We start from the raw sequence: 25,221 nt of genomic DNA, 5'->3' as shown, positions 1-25,221 counted from the left end.
TAATCTGGCCGCCTAATGGAGAGTAAGGAGAATCGGTTTCTAATCCTGAGTTGGTCCTCACCTAAAAATATCCACTTGCTCTAAAAGTAAATATTTTCAAATTTGGTTGTCTACCTGATACTGATTGGAATAGTCTCAAATAGAGAAATTAAAAATAATAATATTTTTAAACCAGCAACCCAATAGCAGGCCATTTTGTGATCAAAAAGAAAAGAAAAAAAAAAGCCTAAAGTAATAGTTGAGCATTTATTAGAAAGCTTTACTTTCTTTAGAAGTGTTTTCACTTGATGTTGAGTTAACAAACTCAGTGATAATGTTTTTGGAGCTGCTATAAAACGTTTAATATTAGGAAAAAATAGAAAATTTAAATAGAAATTAATATTAGCCATATTTTGAATTTAAAATTAAATTTGAATTTGGGTATGAAGGGGAAGGAGCATTTTCCCCACACCCTTCTTTGTTCTTGCTGAGACTCCACTGTAATAAAACACAGGCAAACTGGAGAAAAAAATAAGTTTAATAAAATGTATAATCCCTGTACCTATGGAAGATACCCACAAAGCTAAGTAACTCCCTGAAAGGACCCAAGCCACCACCTTAAATATCTTCTGCGGCTAATGACAAAGGATGTTGGCGGGAGGGGGAGGACAGTTGTAGGAGGCTATCAGGAAAAGCACAGAAAGATTCTTATATAGATTGAATTTTTTGCCTTTTTCATTGATATATTTCTAGAGATTTAGTCATCTTTCTCTTCCCGGCAAAGAGAGGGAAGCACACTTACAAATAGAGATTTCTCTTCTAAATATTAAATATTGCTTACAAACAGATAATTTCTACTCTGTTGTTAAAGCTTTTACTGTGTCTACTATTTCTTAAAAATAATCAATCTGAAATAATTCTTATGCCAAAGAAGCATATTGTGGGGTGGTGAATTTTGCCCCCACCACCCCCCCCACCCAGGGCACTGTAAAATGTTGAGAGGTCATTTTACCTCCCTGTCTGAGTATCTTTCACACTGGAGTGGGTTGCCAGTTCCTTCTCCAATGCATGAAAGTGAAAAGTGAAAGTGAAGTCGCTCAGTCGTGTCCGACTGTTAGTGACCTCATGGACTGCAGCCTACCAGGCTCCTCCGTCCATGGGATTTTCCAGGCAAGGGTACCGGAGTGGGGTGCCATTGCCTTCTCCGTTCATATGGTCAGACACTGTCATCTACTCAGTAGCCATTGTTTACTTTGTCTTTGCTAGCAGAACCCTGCATTTTTTTTTCCCGAAATCATGCAACCATTCCTTTTATGAAATCTGTTAGCTCTGGATAATAAATGTTGGTTAGCAGAGGGAACCAATTCCAGTAAACCCCACTTAACTGTAATTTGTTTAGGCAAGATAATTTGATACAACATTGGACTCCTAGAACATTTTTTTTGGGGGGGAGGCATTAAAAAAGTATAAAAGAAAAATTTTGTTTCCCTAAAACTGAGCCATGAGAATGAAAGTTCTTGTGAAAATAAAAATACCTCTCACTGACCTTGGATATTAAAGTTCATAATACGATGCTTGGATCCTCTGTAGTCATTGTTAACACATTGCTAGTATCCTAGAATAATGCAATTCCAGAGTACATTTTTATATAAGAAAATAAATATCCCACTGTTAAAATAATTTATGGTAAGATTTTCTGATACCCCAAACTAAGAGCATAGTAACTTTAACTTCAAGATTTTGGATCAATCACTGTGTCTTTATGACCTCATTATTTTATGTCTGCATGAATCAGATTAAGCAGAATAAATCAAAGTTTATTTCCATCTATATGAATTCTGCTGCAGCTCCCATGGAGTTCCACGTAAACTCTAAGCATTGACTTTGGGATTCATTATTCTTCTCTTTTGTGATTGTTCCATCTAGAATTATTAATATGATTTCTAGGGTTACTGAATGAGGAGAAGAGAAAGCTAGACAGTTACTCAGAAACATTTTACTGCCTCAAAATGATGGTGACTTCTATTTTTCAGTCCACTGTCCAGAGATAGGCACATGTACTGGGTCAACCACAAGACTCTGGAAAGCGTAGGCTATCTTGGATATTCAGTGAACTAAGAAACCTCTATTGAAGTGTGCCTGATGTAGATTAGACATATTAGAAGCCAGGGTTAGGAAATGTATTTCTCTTACTATATAAGAATTAGAAGGAGTTCTCCAGATTCCCTTCAGTTCTATCGATCCTTTGAAGGGACATTTTAGGAGACTTAATTTTAATTGCAAAGCAAAGGTTTTATAGTGTAAGAGTTTGAATAGGAGAAAGGACACACTGTAGGGAACTGCACATGTATGTAGCAGAATGCTCGCATTGATGGGACTGAATCAGAGCGTGGACACTGGAGTCTGATGAATCTGCAATGTGCATCAGCTCATTTACACTCTACTTGTGTAAGGAGGGGAAACTTGAGCTTTAAATATTTGAGCTTGAATTTTTGCTGTTGTTGTTTAGTCGCTAAGTCGTGTCTGACTCTCTTTTGATCCTATGGACTGTAGCCCACCAGACTACTCAGTCCATGGGATTTCCCAGGCAAGAATACTGGTGTGGATTGCCATTTCTTTCTCCAAGGGATCTTCCCGACCTAGGGATCGAACCCAGGTCTCCTGCTTTGCCAGGTGCATTCTTTACCACTGAGCCACCACGGAAGCCCCTGAGATTGGATTGCTCATCTGAAAAATGGGAATAATATGAATACCAGTTCCAAAGTTTTGGAGAAAATATTCTCAGTTTTAGAAAAATGCACAATATATAATGAACTGTATTTTCCTATAACGTTGTAAGTATGGAACTTAAATAAGTCCAACAATAACCTAAACACAATTTTGAGAATCCAATATGGCAAAGCCATCTGTGTTGTGTGTTTTCCGACAGTACTGTGCAATTCTTCAGTTCTCTGTGGACATTGACCGGGTGTGCTATGAATTTACCTCAATTCTGATACTATTTATTTAGGGATAGTGTCATATTTCACAGGTTAAGAGCTCATCCTATCCCCCTTTCCCAGAAGAAGTAGGTGGGTGGGCTTGAAAGTTCCAGCCCTCTAACCCCATAGTCTTTCTGGAGACCAGCCCCATCCTAAAGCTATCTAGTAGCCCCATTCATTGCAAGTCACCTCATTAGTGTGATTTCAGGTGTGACTGAAAGGCCTCCATGATGAATAACAAAGACACTGAGTCACTCAGGAAATTCCAAGGGTATTAGGAGCTTTGTGCCAGGAACCTAGGAAAAAGACCAACTATATTTCTTACCATACCACACCATCCTATATGAAACAAACATTTTCTTTTCTTCTGTAAGTTTGCTACTCAGGATGCATATATTATACTTAATATGCAGGAAAGCTAGAATTAATAAATGTGTTATTTCACAAGTAAAATGGTCTTCCCAGGTGACTCAGTGGTTAAAAAAAAAAAAAGTTGCCTGTCAATGCAAGAGACACAGGTTTATCCTTGTGTCTGAAAGCTCTCCTGGAGATGGAAATGGCAACCCAATCCAGTATTCTTGCCTGATAAATACTGTGGACAGAAGAACTTACCTCAGTCCATGGGGTCACAGAGTTGGACATAAGTTAGCAACTGATCAGGCATGCACAAGTAAAATAACACATTCTTTCTTAAGCAAACTTTCTCCAAACTGCTCTCCGTGTTTGGTATTTTACAATCATGTCATCATTTTGTCAGTGGAAAGAGGATAGCAAAAGGCAATTAAGTATACTTAAGGTTATACTAGGCAATTACAGCAAATGGAGTACCATGGCAATAAAGCGTAGATTTTTCTCAATAAATAAAGTCTTGGGTTATAAATTCTTCTGCATTATATTTCCTACTCTCTGCAGTACATCCATAAGAAATTATGCTAGAAAGACTGTGTTATTGATATTTTAAGTGCACATTGGCATAACAGCACCAGCATTCTTCAACCATAATTGTGTCAAAATTTGCTAAACTTTCTTACTTTAAATATATATAGAGAAAGAATAGCTTGAGCATAAAAAGACCCTTAATCCCTTTATATCACCAAAGGTTAAGCCTTGCTTTTGGTAATTCCATGTTCTTTGTGGATATGGGTGTGCACTTTTGTGTGTACATGTGTGTGAGTGCGTGCGTGTGTGTGTGCTTGGTGTTGGTGGCGTGATTAAGTGGAACAAGAGAGGAAGTAGGGTCTGCTTCCCTCTTGGTCCGCTCTTCATTTATTTACCAAATTCCTACTGAGCATTCATTATGTACTGAAAACTCGGGCTAGGCAAAGAGGGCAAACATAGCCTGGGTCATCAAGAGTACGAAGGTTCAACTTCCCTAGCGGTGTAGTGTAATGGATGGGAGCCTGCCTGCCAGTGCAGGGGACACACGTTCTATCCCTTCTCAGAAGGATCCACATACCGTGGAGCAGCCGGGCCCGTGGGCCACAGCTGCTAAAGCCCATGTGCCTAGTGAGTGTGCTCCGCACCAAAAGAAGGTGCTGCAACGAGAAACACACACACTGCGACCAAGAGCAGCTCCTGCCCACAGCAACTAGAGAGAGCCTGGGCAAAGCAACAGAGACCCAATACAGCCGAAAATCAAAGGAATATATACTTTTTTATTAGAAAATAGTGTCCGGGTTAGCACAATAAAGATATGGTCACCCTACTTTATATATATAAAGTATAAAAGTTAGCAGCAAAGATTAAACACACTCAATGAACTATGATCAGAGTCATGACATGCCACCATGTTATACAAATATTTATCTGATAATGCAACGTAGTTTAGATGAGTCAGATGGGCTTATGTGAAGAGCAGAAATTTAACAGAATGGGTAGGAGGCAAAAGAAGGAGTCAAAAAAAAAAAACATTCCCACAGTTCAACACATTCATTCTATTCTGAGATTCATTTTCTGCATTTTGTAATACACGTGTGTACAAGGGTTCCGAGGGCATGGGGTAGAGGGATTTTCAACCAAACCGAGTAATTAACATCTGCAAGGATCTCCCATCATTATGCAAAAAGATTATTCTAGATCCCTCTATGCACTGTAGTCTGGAAAAGAAAACATAATGAGCCTGGAGTCTGGCAGATACGTGAGTGAGTGTGTGTGTGCCAGTTGTGTGACTTGGGGGAGTTTTTGTTTGCAGGGGAAAGGGGAGATTTTTCAGCAAGCAAATTTTCTCAGTTCAATCAGATACTGGTTAAAACTTAACCTCTGCTGGTGCTTTGGTGAACCAGAAGAAAAAGATGCCAAAGCAGATGACTATCAGGAACAGAGGAGGAGAAAAGGGTATTTTTAAAATGTGGATGGATTCATGAAACATGGCATTCACTGTTCATATATACTGTACACTGAATTAGAGAATGGAAGATTAATGAGGCTGTAACAATAGCAATGATCACCAACGTGTGAATATTGCCCTAACACAGTACACAATAACTATTTACACCTATTCTCAGTATTGATCTTTATGTCAGCCACCTTAGTTCCAATTCCGTAAGCTTTTGCAAGGCAGAAGCCAATGAATGGTTTTATGTTAATTCCTACTCCATCATCAATTATTGCTGTGGCCTTAGGCACGACGTTTAAGTTTTGGCCTTGTACTCCTTAGCACAAGGAGTACAAGTACGAGCACTTGTACAAGGAGTACTCAGGAGTACAAGCACAAGTCTAGCACAAGTGCTCCTTAGGCATGCCATTTAAGTTTTGGCCTTGTACTCCTCGTCTGTAAATGGGACTGCAGTTCTCCAGACTTACTAGAGCTTCTGTAAAATAGAAAGCATTCATCCTACACAAACACGCAACTCACTAGAGGCAAAACTTGGTTTTTGGTGATACAAAAGAAAGATCAGTGTAGTAAGGCAAAAAAATCTTTCTTCTCTATCTTTTCATAATCCTTAACATTACAAAGATTGCCTTAGCCAAAAACCTGGAGGAGCAGAGGGAAAATAATTTTTCCTCCTTTACAGAGGATAAGAGAAAGGCAGAAAGGGAAAGAGAGAGAAAGATAAAAAAATTACTTAAACTTAACCCATGTTATTTCACGCAGTGAAAAGCCTAAAAGTAGTTTCATCCACTTGGGGATAAATATGAATAGATTTGAGAAGATCCAGAAGAAACGAAAATGTCAAAAGTAGATGATCGTGAGAGTTGCCAGAATGATGGTATCATGGAGATGGGAGGTTTGGAAGAAAAGCAGATTTTCTTGATAAATGTATTATCGTGGACATTTCTATGTTCATTCTATGCTAAATCAATACTTTGAAGCAAACTTAAGTTTTAAAAGCAAGGCTAGATACTATTTTTTCACAAGAACAATATATATTTGAACTCTGTTTTAAAATATTTTTTATGATATAAAATATTTATGTTTTCCTTAAAACAGAAAAAAAAATCAAGGTCCATTTCCTTTGTAGAATAAAAGTATGACATTTACCTTATTTATCATTTTTCCCTGTAATGTTTTTTTAATCTAATGCAGCCAGGAATCAATAGTACAGAGATATTGAATGTTGGTAACAATGCCTGAAGGCTCAGCAATGTTGACAAGCACATTCCTAACCACCAATGAATAAACCGACCATGACTTAATTAAATTTGTGTATTAAGAATGAGTGGTGCTCTTTGCTCCTGAGAAGGCACTTTCATTTATTCAATAAGCAATATTGAGAGACTACTGTGCATTGAAGCTCAAAAATAAAGCAGGTAAATCCTTATGCATACAAAGTTTGCAGCCTAGAGACAGATAAACAGAAATTCGCAGCCGCTTGTACTGAGTGCTGCAGTCCTGTGACAACAAGTTTGAACTTCACTGTAACCTTACAGACTGTGTGCTTGTGTGTACATGTGCATGAATGCTCAGTCGTATCTGACTCTTTGTGAGCCCATGAACTGGAGCCTGCCAGCCTCCTCTATGAAATTTCCCGAGCAAGAAAACTGGAGTGGTTGTCATTTCCTCCTCCAGAGGAAACTCCCTGATCTAGGAATCGAACCTGTATCTCCTGGGCTTCCTGCATTCACAGGCAGATTCTTTACCAGTGAGTCACCTGGGAAACCAAATTACAGATTAGATTAAGGCAAAAAGCATAGGTGACCCTTAAATAATGTGGTTCTAAATTGTGCAGGTCCACTTATATAAGGATTTTTTTTACGTAAATAATTACTAGAAAACTACATGACCCAGGTTTGGTTGACCCAGAAGATGAGAAACCTCAGATTCAGAGGACTGTTTATAACTTTATAGGAGGACTTACCACTGAGAAGAAGGTTGGTGTTCCTAACCTTCCCCACTCCCTGTGTCGTTTGAAGGTCAACTGTAATTTGTCTAGTTGCCATAAGTTTTTAAAAGCAATGTACAAATCTTAATCTTTTACCCCAAAGTTACTTTTTTTTTCAATAACTTCTGACTTTTTAAAATACTTCTCTTTATAGAATATGAAGAACATATATTTTTAAGAGTTTCTCATTTGCACACTCAAATTCCATGATCCCCTCCTTCAGCTAAGGTGGACATACTGATAGACACGTGTTAGCTACCAAACCACAAAGTCTACCAACTGCCCTAGCATGTCTGTCTGCAGAGGGCTGCATCGGGAGCACATTCAGGGCCATATCCAGTCTCCTCTGTCAACCCACTGACTTTGATATGACCATCAGTCACCAGTCTGGACTTTTCTTCTCTTGCTATCATTTCCATTTTGTATGTTGTTGCTCTTGCAGTCACAGAAATTGGAGTACCTCCTTCTTAGGAACCTGTTCTGTTACCCAAAGATTTTACTAAATCTTCACTCTTGGGGTCATAAAACTTTCCACTACATCTTTCTCCAAAGCAACTGATGCCAGCTAGTCTTAGACTTCCATAATCAGTGGAACCAAGGGGAAGCAACGTATAAAAACTCTTGGAAGTAAGGATCAGCTAGAAAGTGACACCTAGTCACCAACCTTAGACAGCCTTAGAGTCTTGCATAATTTTATGTCTCATCCCAGGGATTTCGTTGTGTTATTTATGTCTTAGTAGGAAGATTGGGTGTCCCCTATATTGCAAATACAATTATAATAATGGAGACATCTCAGCCTCAAAATAGCACACCTGAGCCAGTTCTTGACCTGAATGAGCTCACCCAATGAGCATTGAAAATTCACATATATTGCCGCTGAAAGCTTTCTCAAAATGGCACGATGAGAATTCTATCCATAGAAAGCAGCTTTGCAACAGTTTCTCGCTGGTGGGAGTGTAGCTTTCCACCACTCTCCCCTTGCCAGGTATCCGTTCCTTTTCCAACTGAGTATAAAGTTGGAACACAGTTTTCCAACTGTGCTTCTTCCTCGCCTTTGCCTACTCTCATTTCTTAACTCTATTCACATTATGTGCATTTTAGTGTGCAGTTTGTCAATTGACTGCTTAGCAACTACAAAATTATGTTGGAGGAGAATCTGTATTAAAAAATCAACTTTCAGTAATGTGTCAGTGCTTGTCCTTAGAAAACTAATTTTAGTGGAAAGAGATGCTCAGCCAAGACTGACATGATAAACAGTAGTAATGTGCATTTTAGTATATCTAATGGTAATAAAAATGCAAGCTAACGTTATAGTCCTCGTTTTATTTATTTTTTCTGAAGTAACATCCCATTTGTTTACTGTTTGATTCTCTGCTTAAACCAATTATTTTAATTTCAGAATTATATCTTCTTAATCATTGCAAACAATTTTTAAAAGCTGATTTATTTTAATTGAAGGACAATTGCTTTACAATATCGGGTTGGTTTCTGCCATACATCAACATGAATCAGCCATAGGTATACATATGTCCTCTCCCTCTGGAACCTTCTTGCAAACTCCCTGCCCATCCACCCACTCTGGGTTGTTATAGAGCCCCAGTTTGAGTTCCCTGAATCATAAAGTAAATCCTCACTGACTATCTATTTTACATAAGGTAGTGTACATGTTTCCCTGTTACTCTCTGTTCATCCCACCCTCTCCCCTTCCCGCACCCTACATCCGTAAGTCTATTGTCTGTTACTCCATTCATCCCACCCTCTCCCCTCCCGCACCACATCCATAAGTCTATTGTCTGTTACTCCATTCATCCCACCCTCTCCCCTTCCCGCACCCTGCATCCGTAAGTCTATTGTCTGTTACTCCATTCATCCCACCCTCTCCCCTCCCGCACCCACATCCATAAGTCTATTGTCTGTTACTCCATTCATCCCACCCTCTCCCCTCCCGCACCCACATCCGTAAGTCTATTGTCTGTTACTCCATTCATCCCACCCTCTCCCCTCCCGCACCCACATCCGTAAGTCTATTGTCTGTTACTCCATTCATCCCACCCTCTCCCCTCCCGCACCCACATCCATAAGTCTATTGTCTGTTACTCCATTCATCCCACCCTCTCCCCTCCCGCACCACATCCATAAGTCTATTGTCTGTTACTCCATTCATCCCACCCTCTCCCCTTCCGGCACCCTACATCCGTAAGTCTATTGTCTGTTACTCCATTCATCCCACCCTCTCCCCTTCCCGCACCCTGCATCCGTAAGTCTATTGTCTGTTACTCCATTCATCCCACCCTCTCCCCTCCCGCACCACATCCATAAGTCTATTGTCTGTTACTCCATTCATCCCACCCTCTCCCCTCCCGCACCCACATCCGTAAGTCTATTGTCTGTTACTCCATTCATCCCACCCTCTCCCCTCCCGCACCCACATCCATAAGTCTATTGTCTGTTACTCCATTCATCCCACCCTCTCCCCTCCCGCACCCACATCCATAAGTCTATTGTCTGTTACTCCATTCATCCCACCCTCTCCCCTCCCGCACCACATCCATAAGTCTATTGTCTGTTACTCCATTCATCCCACCCTCTCCCCTTCCGGCACCCTACATCCGTAAGTCTATTGTCTGTTACTCCATTCATCCCACCCTCTCCCCTTCCCGCACCCTGCATCCGTAAGTCTATTGTCTGTTACTCCATTCATCCCACCCTCTCCCCTCCCGCACCCACATCCATAAGTCTATTGTCTGTTACTCCATTCATCCCACCCTCTCCCCTCCCGCACCCACATCCGTAAGTCTATTGTCTGTTACTCCATTCATCCCACCCTCTCCCCTCCCGCACCCACATCCATAAGTCTATTGTCTGTTACTCCATTCATCCCACCCTCTCCCCTCCCGCACCCACATCCATAAGTCTATTGTCTGTTACTCCATTCATCCCACCCTCTCCCCTCCCGCACCCACATCCATAAGTCTATTATCTGTGTCTGCCTCTCCATTGGTACCCTGCAAATAGGTTTTTTTATAACAATTTTTTTTGCAGTACAGTTATTTTTTTTAATATGTAAGAAGAATAAAGGATAGGTTGTATTACAATGGCATCAAAGCATTCCATATTTTTCTGTATGTAACATTTTTCAGTCATTCAAGTGGATAGTATGGCTAAGTGGGTTATGCCGGGAAGGAATAGTGACAGCTATACACACCTAAGGAGATATTGGGAAGCGATAATATATAATATGCCACAGGGTAAAACATGCACACAGAGGGAAACAGGATATACATTTATTTCAGTTGGACCCCAGATCACTTTTCCAAAAATTTCATTATTGTTTCTGGAACAGCCATGTCATCAGTGTCTTTTTAAAATTTTTTCTCTCTTTGTTTTTTATTTTATTTTTTGACTGTTCCGTGGTTACGGGATCTCAGTTCCCCAGCCAGTGATTGAATCCAGGCCACAGCAGTTAAAGCTCAGAATCCGTACCACTAGGCCGCCAGGGAACTCCCATAATGTGCCTTTCTTTCTTGGCCAGAGTTGATTTATTTTGTAGGAAGACATATCTGCTCAAATTGATAAGAAGAATACTCTGGCCACCAGTGCCACCGAAACAACCTCAATGGCTGTTTCAGCGGCTGAGAACCAGCTCCAGGCTGAAATCTGTGAGTTCTTCATCAAGTTCTCACTTGGACCCAAGAGACTTGGGACAGTAATTCCTTGGGTACCTGAATCCTAAGATGTGCAATAAGGGAGCCAAGAACAGCAATGTTTTCTGCTTTATAAACTGAAAAGAAGGAAGATGTTCTCCAGATACAAGGGGCTGTAGAAAGTGATATATGAAAGAAATAGGGAAAGGTGGAGAAAGTCCTGATGTTTGAATTCTTGGATTTATAGGTCTCTAAAGCCAATACACATTCTTGCCATTGACTTCTGAATCCAAGAATCTCCTTTAAGCATTACTCCTTTTTGAATAATGCAGTATGTGGCCCTGCTGATCTGTTGCTCCTGCATCCTCAGGCACTTCTCTAGCCCATGGTTGTTGTTTAGTCACTAAGTCATGCCCAACTCTTTGGGACCACATGGACTGTATCTGCCAGACCCCTCTCTCCATGGGATTTCCCAGAGAAATTACTGGAGTGGGTTGCCTTTTCCTGCTCTGGAGGATCTTCCCAGATTAGGGATCAAACACTCATTTCCTGTGTCTCCTGCACTGGGCCACCTTGGAAGCCCATTGGTGGCCTCATGATTAAGCTCCATGATTAAACTCTCCAAACTGCAAGACATCCCCTACGGAAGAAGCAGCAAATGGTACTCAGACTATATCAGATGCCACTTCATTCAAAAAACAACAGCCTAGAAGCCAATAAGCCAGGGCAGACTGAATAACACTTGGTTGAAATAATTGACTTTTTGCAAGTGCCCTGGGGTCGAACTTTGTGTTACCTTATTCAGTTAAGTCTCTCTCAGCAGCTTTCCCTCTGATCCTCTCTCTTTCCAACTCAGGCATATAGGTATCACAATACATAGACTTCTTTCCTACCCTCTATATTTGTGGTCAGGAAAATGAAATAAAATGAGTGTGAATCTGGAATTGTCTGAAGCTGAGTACAAACGCTTTCAAGATCTATGGACTTTAGATATGAGCTTAAGGTAGACAGAAGTATATGCAAGTCCTCACTTCTGTGTACATTAGAGATGGGATGGACTTATGGTAGTTGGCTCACAAAACTCTTGAATGTGGGCTGTTTAATAGCAATATTTGGTATAAGTTATCTTAATGTATGTGAGTATATTTGTATATGTGTGATCATGAAGTTGTGTATTTATGTAAAATGCCTGTTAACTTCAGATAGCATTCTTGACAATTTCTAGTTTTATTACTTTTCATATCACTTTGAATTAATGACATTCATCCTTGGGCAATAACAGACACTTTTGCACCCTGTTAGTAATCATCTTAGGGGAAAAAAGCCTTTGTTTGTTTATTAGTTTGCTGTTTTTCTTTAGGCAGTTCTTTTATAGGATATCATCAGACTGTTTCACTTTCAGGATTCTTAAGCCATGGTTAAGGAAACTGAATAATAAAGGCCATGGCATGTCTGATATTTATGATAGAACTTGTGTTCTACTCATGAACTTCTGTCTAATTGTGAATTACTTTATCTGAAGTCCAGATGAGATATTTGTTCCCTTCTCCAGGGGATCTTCCCAACTCAGGGATTGAAGCTGGGTCTCCCTCATTGCAAGCAGATTCTTTACCATCTGAGACACCAGGGAAGCCCAGAACTTGGGTGCTGAGGCTACAAAGAGTAATGCCTAAGACTGCAGGATGCTTCTGGCACCGGTGGAGTTGTTTTCTGGTGTGTTTAAATAATGAGTGCAGTGTGGGGGCCAAAACAAGCTGCCTCAGATGGGCATGTTTGCATTCATCAGAGACAAGGGCAAGAAGAGGATAGAAGGGGTTGATTGGGAAGAATAGAATGCATTTAAAATTCAGTGCCTCCTGGACAGAGTGTAATTGACTCCCACTGGCAGATCGGGGCCCTGTGCCAGGTGCTGGCATTGGCAGGGTGTGGGTTCTCAATTAGGCACATCTAATCGCTTCTTACCACCAGCACTGCGCGTGCTCCGGTCTTTGGCTGAGATTATTGCAATAACCTCCTAACAAGTCCCCCTGCTACTCCTTGGGCCCCTTTACAATCTACTTGCCATATGTCAGCCCAAGAGATCCCTTTCAGTTTGTTAAGTTACATTACATCACTCTTCTGCTCAATGAACTCAATAGTTCCCACTCACTCGGCGAAAGTCAATGTTCTCATGGCTTATAAGGTGCTAGATGCTCTGCTTTTCCCACTCCTCGTTTTGGCCTTAAATCCTGCTTCCCCTTCTTGAACCCTGTCCCTCCAGTCACAGGTGGCTCCTCGCTGTGCCTCCAACAGAAAAGGGACGAGTCTTCTTCAGGGCCTTTGCATTTGCTGCCCCCCTCTCTGTGGCATGCATTTCTCAAATAAGTACGTGCATGCTTCTGTACTTCCTCAGACTCAGATGAGGTGTAAGCTTCTCAAACCTTCTGTGCTTCATGCTAACGCTACAGGCCTCATGAGTATTCAAAAATCCATTCCTCCAACTAAAATTCTCTGTATAGAAATGACAACATGTAAATACATGTGTGTGTACATATTTTGTTTAATCTTCTATCTCTTGAAAGATAGAGTTTATCTGTTTTATTCATTGATCTACTGTAGTACTTAAACATGTCATATACATTATGTTCTCAATGAATTTATGTGCTCAGTTGTGTCCAGCTCTTTGCAACTCCATGAATTGTAGCCCACCAGGCTCCTCTATCTATGGGATTTCCAAGTAAGAATACTGAAGTCGGTTGCCATTTCCCTCTCCAGGGGATCTTCTCAACCGAAGGATCAAACTCATGTCTTTTGTGTCTTGTGCACTGCAGATATATTGAGCCACTCTCAATCCATATTACAAATTTGTTAAAGGAATGACTCCTTTAATAATTTGAGATGCCGTCGATTGAAATCATTTTTCTTTATATATATATCCTAAGATGTAATCAAATATATAAACATATACATATACATGCCTATGGGCTTCTCTTGTGTCTCAGATGGTAAAGAATCTACTTGCAATGCAGGATACCTGAGCTTGATCCCAGGGCCAGGAAGGTTGCCTGGGGAAGGGAATGGCTACCCACTCCAGTATTCTTTCCTGGAGAATACCATGGATAGAGGAGCCCGGTGGGCTACAGTCCATGGGTCACAAAGAGTCAGATGTGACTGAGCAACTGACATGTTCACTTTCATATATAGTTTCACGTATGTTTATGTGTGTATGCAACTTCTGCTTAATCAGCTGGAAAAGAAAAGGTAATGACAGCAAAGAGGAGAGGAATAAGGAGGGTATAAGAAAAGAAGAAAATGTCAACATAAAGAGGAAACAAAAGACGAGGAAAAAAAAAACAGAATGAATAAGGGAAAGACATTGGTTTAAAAGCTAGCCATCAGTCATCTTTAAAAGGAGATTTTTAATTTTTAGGAGGATGGGGGGAATTCATTAAAGAATTTAAAAGTTAAATGGACCTGGGGAAGAGAGCCAGGGCTTCTTGGAGAGTTGGTGATTCACAGTCTGGGGCAGGAAATGTACCTTGAATATCCTGTCATGCTAGAAATTAAGCATGCTATAAAAAGTCCTTGAACATGATACCATTGACCAAGGATAAGACAATTTGAACATTAACATGAATGATAAATATGTGGTAAATTTTATTAAATATGATGATATATACAGATTCATAATAAAAAGAAAAATGAGCAAAGAAACTGGAAATTGACCATCTTTGGGAAGTACTAGGAAACAAGCTTATAATTTTGGAACTGATACATGAAGAATCAGACATTTACACTGACTTTTTGATACCAACTATAAAACTAGTAAGCCAGATATTAGATGCAGGGAATTTTCTCTTCATAGAAATGTTCATCTGAATAAAGAAAGTCCTATAACATTAGGAGTTATCATCTTGAAACTTTTATTTGAGCTAATGAATATAAGTACTTAGCATCAGCAAAAAAGAGATAATTAGACATTACACATGTCCTGATGGAAGAACATACCACCAATGAAGCCATATTGCCAGAAGAAACAAAACTGAATCTCATCAAGCCTCTTTAAACAGCCACCAGTTTACAGAGAAACCCTGGGAAGGTGATCCACAAAATGCAGATCAGGAGAAATTTATAGGAGAAACAACTCAGTATTTTCAACAAGTAAATCAAAAGGATACATAAACTGAGCAAAACATAGGCAAGAGACTAAAGGAAACATTGAGCAATTACTTTGGATTTTATGAGGACTCTGACACAAAAACTCATAAACATAAGGAGACAATAGAAATTTGAACAGAGTGGGTATTTGAAGTTATTAGGATTTATTGTTAATTTAGCTTAGGTGTGATAAGGATACATGAATATCATTATCTCTTGAAATATTTATGGTTGAAATTATATGATATCTGATATTTCCTCACAATTCGTGTTCTCTCTTTTCTTCAAAATGCTTATCTAATACTTAACCCTTGTGGTAAACTTGTGTGCACCAATGGCAGAGGCAGAAATAACAATTGTGTGCAAGTGGTTCACTAAGAAAACACTCTCAGGGAGACCCACAAGCTTGTGAAGCAGAAAGGGGGGGAGGAAAACCCAATAAGAGTGAAGCAGCAATACATAAATAAAAATATAATATAATGTTAAATTATATTTATAGACTTCCTTTTTCCAACTGGGTTGTAATCTTCTTGATTAAAAAAAAATCTAATAATTCTTTTATAATCCTAGTAGCCTTTCCATAAGAGGTGTTTGGTAATATTTCTAATGCTACATAAACCTATATCTTTAATTAGAATTTTTATTTCATTTCATAATTGTCTTTATTTCAAGATATAACCCTCCTTTCTCACTTGCTCATGAAGCACTCATGTAAAATAAGTCTTTACTATTTTCCACTGGAATTACTGAAGAGGTTCCTTAACCTGTATCCCTAAAGATGCACAGCCCACAACTAATCTTCCAATTTTATTGTTATTTTCATACTTTAATGAATTTTATAAAAATATAAAGAAAATTACAGATTCTTTAAGTGTGCCTGAATGATCCTGTAGAATCAGGGATCAACCTCATTTTCTGTCTTTATCTTCCAACATTTCCCCATCCAAACCATTTTTTTTCCCAATCAAATAAGACTAAATTTTGTCTCTTGAATATGCTTTGTCTTTTTCCACTTTTTTTTCCCTCTGCTTCTGTGAGAATTAAATAAAGTATGTGAAGATATTTTATCAACTTGTAGTTTGGAAAATTAAAAGATCCATTTTCCAAATTAAAACTTTAACGTCTTTGAGACACTTATCAATAGGCTGAGTCTCTTCTTTTTACCTTGTGAGATTTTTTCGTTTGTTGTTGAAACTTTTTATCAAGCTGCTGAGCATAGTGTAGTAAAATTGTAAAATTAAGTGAGCTCCCATTATATATAAAATATCCAATCTCATGCAAACTTTCTCAAATCTCAGCCATTACTGGTTTCTATTGGATTTCTTCTACAATGTCAATTTTTTGTCAATTTCCTCAATTACCAATATATACACAATACTTCCATCTTTAGACATGCTTATCACCAACCAAAAGATACATCACAATTCAGGGATTGGGGTCCTTTGAAAGTGAAGTTGCTCAGTCATGTCCGACTCTTTGCGACCTCACGGACTGTACCCTACCAGGCTTCTTTGTCCATGGGATTTTCCAGGCAAGAATACTGGAGTGGGTTGCCATTTCCTTCTCCAGGGGATTGTCCCAACTCAGGGATCGAACCTGGGTCTCCCACATTGCAGGCAGATGCTTTAACATCTGAGCCACCAGGGAAGCTGGCTGGGGTCCTTTAATTTCCCTCAAAAATTCGTCTCTAATAATTAACCATTTGTACATATCCTGTGTTGGAAGAAGCAGAGACTGAGATGAAGATTGTGTACAAGTGAATTCCTCAGGAAATGCTCTTAGGAGACACTTGTAAGGCTGCAGAATCAGGATAGTGAAGAAGAAGAAGACAAGTGAGATAAAATTCCAGTCTCAGTCAGATTCTGCAGAGAAGCACAGACATATTAATTTCACATTGGAAATCTGGAAAAGACTCCAGGTATCTGGAAATGAGAAATCTGTAGGAATGCAAAAAGGGAAACAGTCAACTTCATGGTCATGGAGGTTCAGAGTGGTGAAAAGTATGACCTCAGGAATCAGAGAGCTGAGATTTAAATTGTATATCCTGGCTCTTCTACTTACTGTGTGTCAGCATTCACATCTGAAAAATGGGGATAATAATAGCATTCACCTCAGAGAGTCATCACGGGGATTAAATGAAGCAATACTATCAATCATTTAGAGCAACGCTTGGATCAAATGCTTGATTGCTAATATGCTCTTTAACTGATAGATTCCCTGAAACATAGGATCTGTTTTTAAGGACCCATAAAGTTAGTAATAAATATAAGTAATACAAAACTATACATTTGGTCAGGCATGGAATTGTTAGGAAAGTGTTCAACCAAAGAGATGGGGACCATCTTAGGTGGTTTTCCCAGGAAGCAAAATCTGAGATGCTGATATGAATGTATTGAGGAATACTCTTAGGAAAAACACCTCTGAAGACCAAGAGAAGCAGAAATGGAATCTTAAGTAATAATAGGGAAGCAACATGGGATCTCCACTTTCAGGATGAACATAGATGAAAATGAAACAGAGACCTAAAGCACTACTCGAGTAGAGGCAGCTGGATCCCATGATCAATTATATCAATTGAGTTTAAAGTCAAGTACAAGATAAAATTCTGATTGCTGTATATGAAGTATTAGGTAAGAGTACAGAGAGCAAGAAGGTTAACTTGATGATATAGACTGAGTTATCTCACTTAATTCTCACAACAACCCTATAAAACATGGTTCATCATCATTTTAGGGATAATAAACTTTGGAGGTGAAGTTTGAGTATTATGTCCAAGTCAATGCAACTATTAAGTGAAGCAGTTGTGACTAAGTTCTAGATTTTTCTAACTCCAGGGCTTAAGTTCTCAACTTGAATGCTGAAGTTTTAGTCTTAGGGCTATGAAGGAATTCTCAGCAGGTACTTGACCATTAAGTTCCATAAGAACATGGCCTTTTGATGGAATAGATCTAATATGAAGATTCTCCACAGAAAGTCACAATATTTTCCAGTTAGCATGCTGTCCCAAGCGTTGAATATTTTTGATGGAAATCCAGAAACAAAAGAGAATTATTTTAAAAGTTTTTATTCTATTTGTTCCTCTTCAACCTCCATCAGTGCTGAGAGACATGAAACTGAAGTTTCTGTTTATAAAAGTAGTATTGCATTGTATCTTCAAAGAGACAAAGTTATTTTCTACTTTGTAAATTGCCCCTAAAAATCACTGTCTATTGATCAAAAAAAGTGAAGGCAAAATCTTCCAAAGGATCCCTTATCCCTAGATAAGATAAAAAAGAAGATAGCCATATATTATCAATTGAGGATTGAATAATCTATGTTAGAGTAAACAAAAGAGAAAAATCTAAAAGTTGAGAAATAATTAAAATATATCAAAAACTTTAAAGATATTAAAATTATTTCACAAATTATTAAAACATATATAAAAGCTAAAAATAAACATCTTCTAAAGGTGGGTTCCAAAAAGAAAAAGCAGCATGCATGGGATTTATGAAGTCCATTAGCCTCAAACATAGAAACAAAGAAACACAGCTATAGAAATATTTTTTGCATCATTAGTCGTTGTCACTTTGTCAGCAAGCATGAGATCATTTCCATTCGACTACTGTATTAATGCCAATTTAGGGACAGAATGAGAGTAATTGGCTCAACATGCCTGTAGTCACTTTTTTTATCTAAGAATAAAACACTGAGAGACATGTTGGCAAATTAAATGAAAATGAATCCTGTTCGTAATCAAACAAAAATTCAATACCTCCAAGGAATATTCTTGTATTGAACTTTCTCCCATGCATTAATGAACTGGATAGAATGACTATCTAAGTTCATCTTATACTTTTATTTTTTTAATTTTTTGAAATGCAGGATGTTCCATTTAATGAGAAAACTGCATTTTATTGTAAAGCTGGACTACAAGTCTTGGCATTGCTATTCAAATTAGAAACAGATTTTTTTTAGAGGTATCTTTTATTAAGCATATAGATAAGCACAAATCCTAAGTAAATTTTTATTCCAGGATGAATCCTGGAATCTGACCCATAAAGAGAAAAACTGTAAAAAAAATATTTTATTATAAATATAATCTCAATTCAGTTCAGTTCAGTTCAGTCACTCAGCTGTGTCCAACTCTTTGTGACCCCATGGACTGCAGCACACCAGGCCTCCCTGTCCATCACCAGCTCCCGGAGCTTACTCAAACCAATGTCCATCGCATTGGTGATGCCATCTGACCACTCATCCTCTGTCATCCCCCTCTCCTCCTGCCCTCAATCTTTCCAACCATCAGGGTCTTTTCCAATGAGTCTGTTCTTCGCATCAGGAGGCCAAAGTACTGTAGTTTCAACTTCAGCATCAGTCCTTCCAATGAATATTCAGAACTGATTTCCTTTAAGATTGACTGGTTGGATCTCCTTGCAGTGCAAGGGACTCTCAAGAGTCTTCTCCAACACCACAGTTCAAAAGCATCAATACAATATAGTCAAGGCAAAGAATAAAAATTCATGAATGTGGCATATGACAATATTAATGCTTAAAAATCAATCTAAGTGAAAAAAAATTATTTATCATTCTGAATAAATAATGATAGTTGTGGAAAGATTATTATTAAGATATAAAGCTTTGCTAAGTAGTTTTTTCGTAAGTATTATTCTGGTAGGATATAAGACTTCAGAATGATTACTAAATATTTGAATTTGGGTAAGTAGAAGAACAAATTCAAATCATAGTTTATCTGAATTTTTAATCCAAATGATGAAGGAAGAAATTTCTATAAAAACAAACAAACAAACAATCCTAAAAAGCATGGCTTATGGACTTGGATACTCATCTAAGTCTTATTATGCAATATGAATTCAGGGAGCGTGTGTATTGAACAGTCAGATAAAGCATGAATCAAAAGCCCAACTAGAAAATTTATTAGACCTTACACAGGATTGGAAAAGGTCAGTTTTCATTCCAATCCCAAAGAAACGCAATGCCAAAGAATGCTCAAACTACCGCACAATTGCACTCATCTCACACGCTAGTAAAGTAATGCTCAAAACTCTCCAAGCCAGGCTTCAGCAATATGTGAACCGTGAACTTCCTAATGTTCAAGCTGATTTTAGAAAAGGCAGAGGAACCAGAGATCAAATTGCCAACATCTGCTGGATCATCGAAAAAGCAAGAGAGTTCCAGAAAAACATCTATTTCTGCTTTATTGACTGTGCCAAAGCCTTTGAGTGTGTGGACCACAATAAACCATGGGAAATTCTGAAAGAGATGGGAATACCAGACCACCTGACCTGCCTCTTGAAAAATTTGTATGTAGGTCAGGAAGCAACAGTTAGAACTGGACATGGAACAACAGACTGGTTCCAAATAGGAAAAGGAGTACGTCAAGGCTGTATACTGTCACCCTGCTTATTTAACTTATATGCAGAGTACATCATGAGAAACACTGGGCTGGAAGAAGCACAAGCTGGAATCAAGATTGCCGGGAGAAATATCAATAACCTCAGATATGCAGATGACACTACCCTTATGGCAGAAAGTGAAGAGGAACTGAAAAGCCTCTTGATGAAAGTGAAAGTGGAGAGTGAAAAAGTTGGCTTAAGGCTCAACATTCAGAAAATGAAGATCATGGCATCTGGTCCCATCACTTCATGGGAAGTAGATGGGGAAACAGTGGAAACCGTGTCAGACTTTATTTTTGGGGGCTCCAAAATCACTGCAGATGGTGACTGTAGCCATGAAATTAAAAGACACTTACTCCTTGGAAGGAAAGTTATGACCAACCTAGACAGCATATTCAAAAGCAGAGACATTACTTTGCCAACAAAGGTTCGTCTAGTCAAGGCTATGGTTTTTCCTGTGGTCATGTATGGATGTGAGAGTTGGACTGTGAAGAAGGCTGAGCGCCAAAGAATTGATGCTTTTGAACTGTGGTGTTGGAGAAGACTCTTGAGAGTCCCTTGGACTACAAGGATATCCAACCAGTCCATTCTGAAGGAGATCAGCTCTGGGATTTCTTTGGAAGGAATGATGCTAAAGCTGAAACTCCAGTACTTTGGCCACCTCATGCGAAGAGTTGACTCACTGGAAAAGACTCTGATGCTGGGAGGGATTGGGGGCAGGAAGAGAAGGGGACAACAGAGGATGAGATGGCTGGATGGCATCACTGACTCGATGGATGTGAGTCTGGATGAACTCCGGGAGTTGGTGATGGACAGGGAGGCCTGGCATGCTGCAATTCATGGGGTCGCAAAGAGTCAGACGCGACTGAGCAACTGAACTGAACTACATGGCTTATTTAACTTTCTGTCAGTTTTTGTACTTAAAAGAGGAAATCTACTTTAGTGAAGAAGATGAGAAATAAAGGAATTTAGCATGTGAAAGAATCTAAAATTATACTTTACATAAAATAGCCACTTTAACTCATTTTATAAATAATTTTGAGTCTGAATTCTCCTTTCAAAAACAACTGTTACCTATTAGCAACAGTACTGGCAGATGCACAAGGAAGTCTATTGGAGATGGTAGCAGTGTTGACATGTTTTCTTTATGGATGAACAAACTCAGAATTGGGATGATGGTTTTAGGAAGCTATTCTTTGATAAGCTCAGGAGGATTTGAGAAAAATTCTAGAAACAAAATGCCTTCCAGAATGATTCAGCTTATTTTATATGCCACAAAATGTAACAGATATCTCAGTGTCTAATTTTAAACATTAAATGTTATTCAGTTTACCTTTTTAAAAGTTATCCATAATCATTTAACAGTATAAAGAACCGGATGACTGAATAACAGGATGAGTGAATAACATCATAACTGAACCTGAAAAGTGGGCTTGAACAACACCATTAGTTGTAAAATTCCTAGCCATTTACTGAAACCATCTAGGTTCTAATTCCCACAAATCTGAACATTATAGCCTAAGAATCTACTTAAGAAAAAATAAAGTTGAGAAAGAAGATAGTCTAAATAAATTTGAGTGATACCACATACATGAGGTGACATAAATCTTTATTAAGTAGCTACTAGACTTCTTGAGATATTTTAGTCAACAAATCGTAGATTTTTCATATAGAACAGCGCTGCAGCCATGTTTGTATAGATCAAGCATAAGTCATAGTATAATATGATCTCTATCTGCCCACATTAACAAAAACTAATGTTGGTAATGCCTTATATTGTTAAAGACCCACCTCTCTCCAGTTTCATATGGCATGTTTTAAAGATAGAAATTTCACTAGAACATTAGGGACATTACACAAAGCAATTGCAATTCCTCATGAATTCTTTCAAAAAACTGAAGGAAGAGAGATAAATAGAAAAGATTCCTCTAGAAATAAAGAAGGAGGGAACAATTTCTGATTCATTCTGTTAGGAAAGCTTTATCTTAGTCTTATCACTAGGGAAAAAAAAAATATATATATATATAAACATCAATAGGGAAAAACAAAACTAGCCAATATATCCAATAAATATAAATACAAAGATTCTTAAAATAGAAGATAAATCTCTGAAAAACAGCCAAAGGATTATACACCACAGCTAAGTGGTATTTGTCTCAGGAGTGAGAGGTTGGTGTAATATTCCGCAAATCAATCCAAGTGCTTCCAGGGTGGTGCAGTGGTAAAGAATCTGTCTGCCGTGTAAGAGACTCGGATTTGATCCCTGGGTCCAGAAGACCCCCTGGAGAAGAAAATGACAGCCTACTCCAGTATTTCTGCCTAAGAAAATCCATGGACAGAGGAACCTGGCTACAGTCCATGGGATTGCAAAGATTTGGAATGACTGAGTACCAATGTTCACACATGCATATACTACATTAATAAAATAGAGTACCAAAACTGCATGATAATATCAATGATTGCAGAAGTATATTTTTTAAAAAAATCTTATATCCATTTTCATTATAACTTTTAACCAAATTAAAAATAGAAGGAAACTTCTTTAAACTGGTAAACAGCATCTACAAAAATCCTATAACTCTTTTTCCTGATTTTAAGGGGGAAGCACTTGGTTTTCCTCTGGATAGAAGTTCCTAACATTGTAGAGGAGGTGCTGATCAAAACGATCCCCAAGCAAAAGAAATGCCAGAAAAAAAGGGGGGTGCAAAATGGTTGTCTAAGCAAGCCTTACAAATAGCTGAGAAAAGAAGAGAAGCAAAATGCAAAGGAGAAAAGGAAAGGTATATCCATCTGAATGCAAAGTTCCAAAGACTAGCAAGGAGACATAAGGGAGCCTTTTTAAGTGAATAATGCAAAGAAATAGAGGAAAACGATAGAGTGGGAAAGACTAGAGATCTCTGCAAGATAACTACAGATACCAAGCGAATATTTCATGCAAAGATGGGCAGAATAAAGGACAGAAATGGTATGGACCTAACAGAAGCAGAAGATAAGGTGGTGTCAAGAAGGTGGTGGCATGAACACACAGATGAACTATACAGAAAAGATCTTCATGACCCAGACAACCACGATGGCGTGATCACTCACCTAGAGCCAGACATCTTGGAGTATAAAGTCAAGTGGGCCTTAGGAAGCATAGCTAGGAACAAAGCTAGTGGAGGTGATGGAATTCCAGCTGAGCTATCTCAAATCCTAAACTGTGCAAAATCCTTTAAAAGATGGGAATATAAGACCACCTGACCTGCCTCCTGTGAAAGCTGAATGCAGGTCAAGGCACAACAGTTCAAACTGGACGTGGAATGGACTGGTTCCAAATTGGGAAGGAGTACGGCAAAGCTGTATGTTATCTTCCCGCTTATTTAACTTCTATGCAGAGTACATCATGCTAAATGCCAGGCTGGATGAAGCACAAACTGGAACCAAGATTATCGGGAGAAATATCAATAACCTCAGATATGCAGATGACACCACCCTTATGGCAGAAAGCAAAGAGGAGTTAAAGAGCCTCTTGATGAATGAAGGTGAAAGAGGAGAGTAAAAAGCTGATTTAAAACTCAACTTTCAAAAAACTAAGATCACGGCATCTGGTCCCATCACTTCCTGGCAAACAGGGAAACTATGGAAACAGTGAGAGACTTTATTTTCTTGGGCTCCAAAATCACGGTGGATGATGATTGCAGCCATGAAATTAAAAGACACTTGCTCCTTGAAAGTAAAGAAGAAAGAAAGTGAAAGTGAAGTCATTCAGTCGCATCTGATTCTTTGCAACCCCATGAACTGTCACCCTCCAGCCTCCTCCATCCATGGGATTTTCCAAGCAAGAATACTGGAATGGGTTGCCATCTCCTTCTCCAGGAGATCTTTCTGACCCAGGGATTGGACCAATGTCTCTCCCACATTGCAGCCAGATTCTTTACCTTGGAAGTAAAGCAATGGCAAACCTAGAAAGTGTATTAAAAGCAAAAACATTACTTTGCCGACAAAGGTCCATATAGTCAAAGCTACGGTTTTTCCAGTAGTCATGTATGGATGTGAGAGCTGAACAATAAAAAGTGCTGAGTGTTGAAGGACTGATGCCTTCGACCTGTTGTGCTGGAGAAGACTCTTGGGAGTCTCTTGGACAGCAATGAGATCAAAGTATTTAAAGTAAATCAACCCATAATATTCAATGGAAGGGCTGATGCTGAAGCTTAAACTCTAATACTTTGGCCACCTGGTGCAAAGAACTGACTCATTTGAAAAGACCCTAATACTAGGAAAGATTGAAGGCAGGCGAAGGGGACGATGAGGATCCGAGGGTCAGATGCCATCACCTTTTCAATGGATATGAGTTCGAGCAAACTCCGGGAGATGGTGAAGGACAGGGAAGCCTCGCGTGCTGCAGTCCACGGGGTCACAAAGATTCGGACATGACTGAGTGACGGAAAAACAACAACTCGTTTTTTCACCACTAAAGTGAAAAACTTCATAAAAAACATTGTTAAAGTAAACCCTTCCCCTTAAGATCAAGAAAAAACAGGGAAAAAGAAGGAATGCTTGTTCTTACCACTTTCATTCAACATTGCATTAAAGGTATAAACAATGCAATAAGGCAGAAAAACAAAACAAAGCAAAAACAGCAGAAGAAAAAGATTAAAAAAAAAACCCTGATATCCAGATTGGAAAATCATAAATAAGACTGTTATTATTTGCAGATGACCTTATCCTGTATGGAGAAATCCAAATAAGTCACAAAAATTGCTAAAACTTCTGACCAAGGCTAAGATCA

At 38.8% G+C, this 25,221-nt stretch overlaps 1 pseudogene; it reads left to right on the top strand.

The window, feature by feature from the left end:
* The first annotated feature begins 6,129 nt into the window (after nucleotides 1-6,129).
* LOC147363888 (zinc finger CCHC-type and RNA-binding motif-containing protein 1-like) overlaps nucleotides 6,130-25,221 on the top strand; it is a 77,022-nt pseudogene continuing 57,930 nt past the window's right edge.

This window comes from Bos grunniens, chromosome 10 (genome assembly GCF_055505025.1).
Source record: "Bos grunniens cultivar Pamir isolate PY7600 chromosome 10, Bosgru_T2T1.0, whole genome shotgun sequence".
In the NCBI taxonomy this organism is placed as follows: Eukaryota; Metazoa; Chordata; class Mammalia; order Artiodactyla; family Bovidae; genus Bos; species Bos grunniens.
The sequence above is the reverse complement of the archived record's forward strand: the minus strand, read 5'-3'. Positions and strand labels throughout refer to the sequence as shown.